Genomic DNA, 6,000 nt, shown 5'->3' with positions numbered 1-6,000 from the left:
TATTGAAGCTGATTCTAAAGCATGATGCAGCCTTACTGCTTTGATGTTGTCTACCTGGAAAGGATGAAAGCTATGAATGCGTTTTGTCAATCTATTGAGCCTGCCCATGTTAAAAGCAAACTAAAGATATTCCTGTAATGGTAGTTTGGATGGCAACCAGGAATAGTGGTCTGGCTTACACTGCACTTTGAATACACCTCTGCTGAATTACAGCATCACTCATAATTCAGTATATGGTCAAGGTTATGAGCACTTCTGAGCTTCCTAAGCAATCATTAATAGTATAGAGTTCTTGCTACTTATAGCTGTGGCAGGTACATTTACCATCATGCTCCCCACCTCATCTAAGGCAAATATGGCACAGGACAATAAAGTATCACATGATTGTTCCAGATTTTATCCTTAGATTAGTAATCAGAAGATGAAGGAAGGAGTTGCAGGGGAGGAAGAAGTGGTGCTGAGAAGATCTGATAAACTTTCTGATAAACTTTCAGGTTGCCATGCAAAAGGAGGAGGAGGAGGAGGAGGAGGAGGAGGAGGAGACGAAGAAGAAGACGAAGACGAAGACGAAGAAGAAGAAGAAGAAGAAGAAGAAGGGAATAAGGGCATTTCTGTCTTATCTTGAATTTGACCAGAGTTTGAGAAACAGAAATTTTATGCACAATGCAGATTTAGGCAAGAACTAAAAAAAAAAAAAAAAACACCCTTCAAATTGTTGAGAAACACAGTGGGTTATGAAGTACTGAAAAATGGAAAGTAATAAACCCACAGATAATGTCATCTGTGGGTCTTTGGGATAGTTAGGACTACTTCAGACCCACTGAAATTAAATTAATCCCACTGTTCTCACATCACATAGAAATTTGCTAATTATTACTTATAAATGTGATATTACTGCTTATCATTTTTCTACTAGCATAGAGTGTATGCACATTGGGCTGGATCCAGACTTAGTTATGATGAGGGTGGTTGGCATCCATCTGCCTTGGAAGACAATGGAAGTGTGTGCCTTCGGGGGTGAAGTCCAACCGCTGGAGAATTGCAGTGCCTGCTATGGCTGTAGAGACTGATATGAGGAGAGACAGCTTAGAGTCTCTGAAATTAATGGGAATTAATTTGGTTTTGAGTAACTTAAGTCTCACTGAAGTTAAGTCTCAATAGATCTACTCTAAGCATGGTTCCCATATGGATTAAATCTAGATCCAAGCGAGATTTTAGAGATACTGGCTGAAAGTTTGTACATAGTTCCCCCCCACTTCCTGCATTAAAGGATATGATATTAAGAAATTATTTAAACAAAAGGAAAGCAAATCTCCATCAGATTTTATGACTTTATTACATTTGTAACCTACTTCTGCCCCCAAAGAGCTCAGGCTAGCATGCAATGAATTATTCCTTTCTATCCAAAAATAATCTTGTTAAGTAGATTGGATGAAGAACTAAACCCCTTCATATGTTATTCATATGAAGGAGGAATTCTACAAAGAATATACTCATTGGGCACACTACCTGGCCCTGTCTGCAGACATCTCTATGTAATTGCTTGAAGCAAATAAGACTATTTACAGCTCAGTAGTAGAACACACACTCTGCATGCAGAAAGCCCCATATTCCACCCCTGATCTCTCTAGGTAGGACTAAGCGGGGGGTGGGGTGGGGAATCCTGTCTAAAACTCCAGAGGGTTACTGCCAATAAGTGTAGACAATACAGAATAAGCTGATTCACACATAATGCTTACCCAAACTGTGGCCTACTGGAAACATACAAGCATTCAAACTCTTGGAGAGGAAATCATGGCCGCTTTCCCCCTTCTCTGCTGTTGCTGCTGTGAGTGAGTCCATGGTTTAGCTTAGCATGTCACCTGAACCTGGACTTGTGCTTTGCCATGCACTGGCACCAGGCAAGTATCTCTGGGAAAGGCATTCCTTTAGCAAGATGCCACTGTTAGGATATTTCCGTTCCACCTTAAAAGGGAGCAGGCTTTGTGAGTCACACAGCCTGCATATTTCCTGTTTCACAGGATGTTTCTGTTGTGTCTTTGCTTTCGCTCTCTCTGTGTTTGGAGACACTGAAGCAGGCAGTCATTTTTTTTTGTTCTGATCAACGCTGAATAAAACTTGTAAATAATGCTCTCCTGCGTGCAACTTTTGCTGTGCATTATCTGCTGATAGAGCGTGCATGAGCTTGAGAATGATGGCAGGCTATTTCTGGAGCTCATGTCGCTAATTGCTGATACTGTATCTACAGGAGATTGATGGGACGTCCAGAGGCAACTTGTGGGACCATGATGGACTTTGTCTCCCTGGCAGTATCCCAACAACAGGTTCACGGCACTTACAGGAGAGTAAGACTGCGACGGACTGCTGAGAGGTATGTGGGCAGAAATGAGGCTTTTATGTTGCCGCGGCAAAGTCTCTTTGATGTCCGGCTGGCCTAATTGGTCTGGGAGCTGCGCCAGAGGCTTCATGATTTATGGGTGCCAAGATAAGAAGCCTCTGAAGTGAATAGGGCTCACGGCTCAAGTGAAGAGCTGGAATGGAGTTTTTCCAAGCTTCTAAAGCTGCTGAGTGCCCAAAGTTAAATCGGCACAATTATGAGACCTGGGCTGTGTGGTGTGAGAGTTTGCTGCGTCAGTTTGGAGTGTGGCATACTGTGTCTGAAGCCCCTCCAGTTCCCCTGACAGATAGATGGAGGGCCGAAAATTTGAAGGCCATAGACGTAATAGTCTTGTCCATCTCTCTGGAGGAGATTAAAACGTTAGCTGGCAACACGGAGGTCCTGGCTGTTTCCCAGAGTGTGGGTGAATGCAGGGATGCCGAGGGCACCGGTTGCAAGCTGCAGGGGGAGCTGACTGTGATGTCATCCCAGGCAGCATTCCAGCCTCAAGGGGGAGCCAAGGAGTCAGCAGCTGAGAGCTCTGTTTCTCGTGAGAACCAAGGTCATCGCCTTTGCAGAGGCCGGAAGGCCAGAGGTAAACAGAGGCAGATGCCTGCAGATGGCCCGAAGCAGAAGGGGGGTGAAGAGCCCACGCCAGTGGAAAACAAGGCTTTGTTTGCTGGCACAGCTTCACCAAAGGCTAAAGGCAAGTCTGATGGCCAGGAGCAGGGGGGCAAGCAGCAAAAGCCCACGCCGGTGGAAAACAAGGTTTTGCTGGCTGCAAAAGCTGCTCCAAGGGCCAAGGCCAGATTTATTATAGATTCTGGATGCACCCGCCATGTGACAAAAGATCGGCATCTCTTTATCTCCTTTAAACCTCAAGATGGTGAGATCCGCCTAGCTGACGGAAAGAGTTGCGAATCGCAGGAGAAGGGACTGTGAGACTGGCAAGTCTGCACACAACCATTAAAGGTGTACTTTATGTTCCAGGTGCTGCAGACAACTTGCTCAGTGTCCCACAGCTTACTGGGCGTGGTTTTGAGATTTCCTTCAAGAGGAGCGTCTGTGTCATCAGGAAATGCAAAGAAGACATTTTGCATGCAAAGTTTATAGATGGATTGTTCTGTATAACTTATGATGACAATGGTGCTGTTGTGTCTAATGTTGATTCTTGTTGTGTTGCACAAACTAACAAAGTTCTTCATGCAGGATGCATTCATGATGCACATCGCAGATTTTGTCACCTGTCTTGGCAGGCGCTGGCCAAGATGCCAGGATTGGTTCAGGGTTTGAACATCAAACCCTGTAAGTTTCACATGAAATGTGTATCTTGTGCAGAGAACAAGGTGAAGGTTGCTCCAAAAGGCAAGGAGTCTAGCAGGCAGGCTTCCAAACCCTACCAGCTAGTCCACGCAGACCTGGTTGGTCCACTTGCGCCCTCTTTGGGAGGAGCAAGGTACTTCATGGTTCTGATTGATTCTTTTCCCAGGTACATTCATGTGTTTATGCTCGAGCAGAAATCGCAAGCGTTTCCTAAGTTCAAGGCATTCTGTGCTTGGTTGGAGAATGTTCACGGTAAATGTATCGGCTGTCTCTTTACTGATCGGGGCGGGGAGTTCACTTCTCAGCAGTTCGAAGCTTTCCTGACTGAGAAGGGAATCCAGCATGACTTGTCAACGCCTAGATCGCCATGGATGAATGGACTTGTGGAGCGAGCAAATCAAACGTTGCTGCAAGGAATGAAAACATTGTTGCATGATGCCAGTCTCCCTGATAAGTATTGGGGGGAGGCTCTGTCGAATTTTGTTTACACTTATAATCGCAGATTGTCATCACCTATTGGTTGTACCCCCTATGAGAAGATGTTTGGTAAGAAACCTTGCGTCAAGCACATGAGAATCTTTGGTTCTGACATGTGGGTACACACCCCACAAAGCAACAAGCTTGGGAAGCGTGGGGCACATGGTTTGTTCATGGGGTACGAAAAAGGTGCATACAGGGTGTGGATGACTGACTCTAAGTCCATTAAGTTCACAAAGAGTGTTGAGTACAATCCTAAGTGGGGGGGAAATGTGGGAATTTTCCACAGTTAGCCAGAGGAGGATGAAGGTGATGTAAAAAAAGCAGATGATGCTGAGGAAGCTGAGGATGATGATGATGATCAGAGTTCGGATTCCAGCTCAGTGGGCGGCGCTGCTGCTGATGTCAGTGACAGTGATGACACAGCAGACTACAAGAGCACAAAGGCCTCAGTCAGACCATCTGATGCGTCTGACAATGAACTGGAAGAACCACTGTTCACCATTGGTCACTTTTCTCCTAAGAAGGAGGAGATGAGTCCAGAAGACTTGCGTCTAGTATGCAGATCTGAAAGGGCGACGAAGGGCAAACCTCCAAAGAGATTTGCTGATGAGTTTGCTAAGACAGCAACTGCTGTTCTTAGTAGCTCAGAGAAGGTGTGGGAACCTTCAAGCTTCAAAGAGGTTCAGGAGTTAACCTCTAAGGATGCTGAGCCTTGGTTTAATGCCATGAAGGCTGAAGTTGATTCCTTGAACAGGAACCAAACTTGGGAACTGGTACCAGTAGTCCCAGGAATGAGACAGGTTGGCAGCAAATAGGTCTTCAAGGCCAAGACAGACCAGAATGGCAAGGTAGTTAGACACAAAGCTAGATTGGTTGCCAGAGGTTTTTCACAGGTACCAGGACAGGATTACCACGAGACCTACTCTCCCACAGTCAAGTATGAGAGCATTCGGCTGATGCTCAAGATCGCTGCGGAGGAGAAACTGCATGTTTCCCATCATGACATTAATACAGCTTTTTTGTACGGGATTTTGGACGAGGAGCTGTTTATGCTTCCACCTGATGGGATGCAGATACAGAAGGGAATGGTCTGTAAACTACGGAAATCCTTATATGGTCTCAAGCAGAGTGCCAGGTGTTGGAACACAAAACTCACTGAGACATTGCTTTCTCTAGGTTTTCACCAGGGCAAAGCTGATCCATGTGTGTTTGTCAAGGAGGAGGGGCAAAACAAACTGTATTGTTTATCTTTTGTTGATGATCTTCTGATGTTTTGGAAGAATCAGGCTTTGTACCAAAGCACCCTAGCTCAACTGAAGGAGCACTTTGACATGAAGGATCTTGGTGAGGTATCCAACTATCTTTCTCTGCAGGTGGAGAGGGACCAAGCAGGTAATTTTCTGGTACACCAAACACAGAAAATTGCTGATGCATTAACCAGGTTGAATTTGGTTGATGCAAACCCAGCAGACACACCGATGGTGACAGGTTACCAGGTAGATAGTACTGCTGAAGCGTTTTCTGACACAACGCTGTACAGATGCATTCTAGGCAAGTTGAATTTCATTGCTAGATGCTCAAGACCTAACATAGCATAGTATAGGGTGGAAGAGTGGGGAATCCAATTCCTAACTGTGTACCAGGTCTGGGGCATGGCATGGTTTTATAGCTAGCTGGTGGAGCAGAGGGAAGAAGTTTTCCCTCTGGTCCACTCCCAAGCCAAGCCTTCCAGCTTGCCCATAATTGGCCAGGACTGGAAGTGAGCCATGGCAGCCTGAATAGCCAGCGGAGGAGGTGATGTTCTTCGCCCTGCTGTATGG

Source organism: Podarcis pityusensis (genome assembly GCF_964106645.2).
Source record: "Podarcis pityusensis genome assembly, chromosome: 4".
Lineage (NCBI taxonomy): Eukaryota > Metazoa > Chordata > Lepidosauria > Squamata > Lacertidae > Podarcis > Podarcis pityusensis.
The sequence above is the reverse complement of the archived record's forward strand: the minus strand, read 5'-3'. Positions refer to the sequence as shown.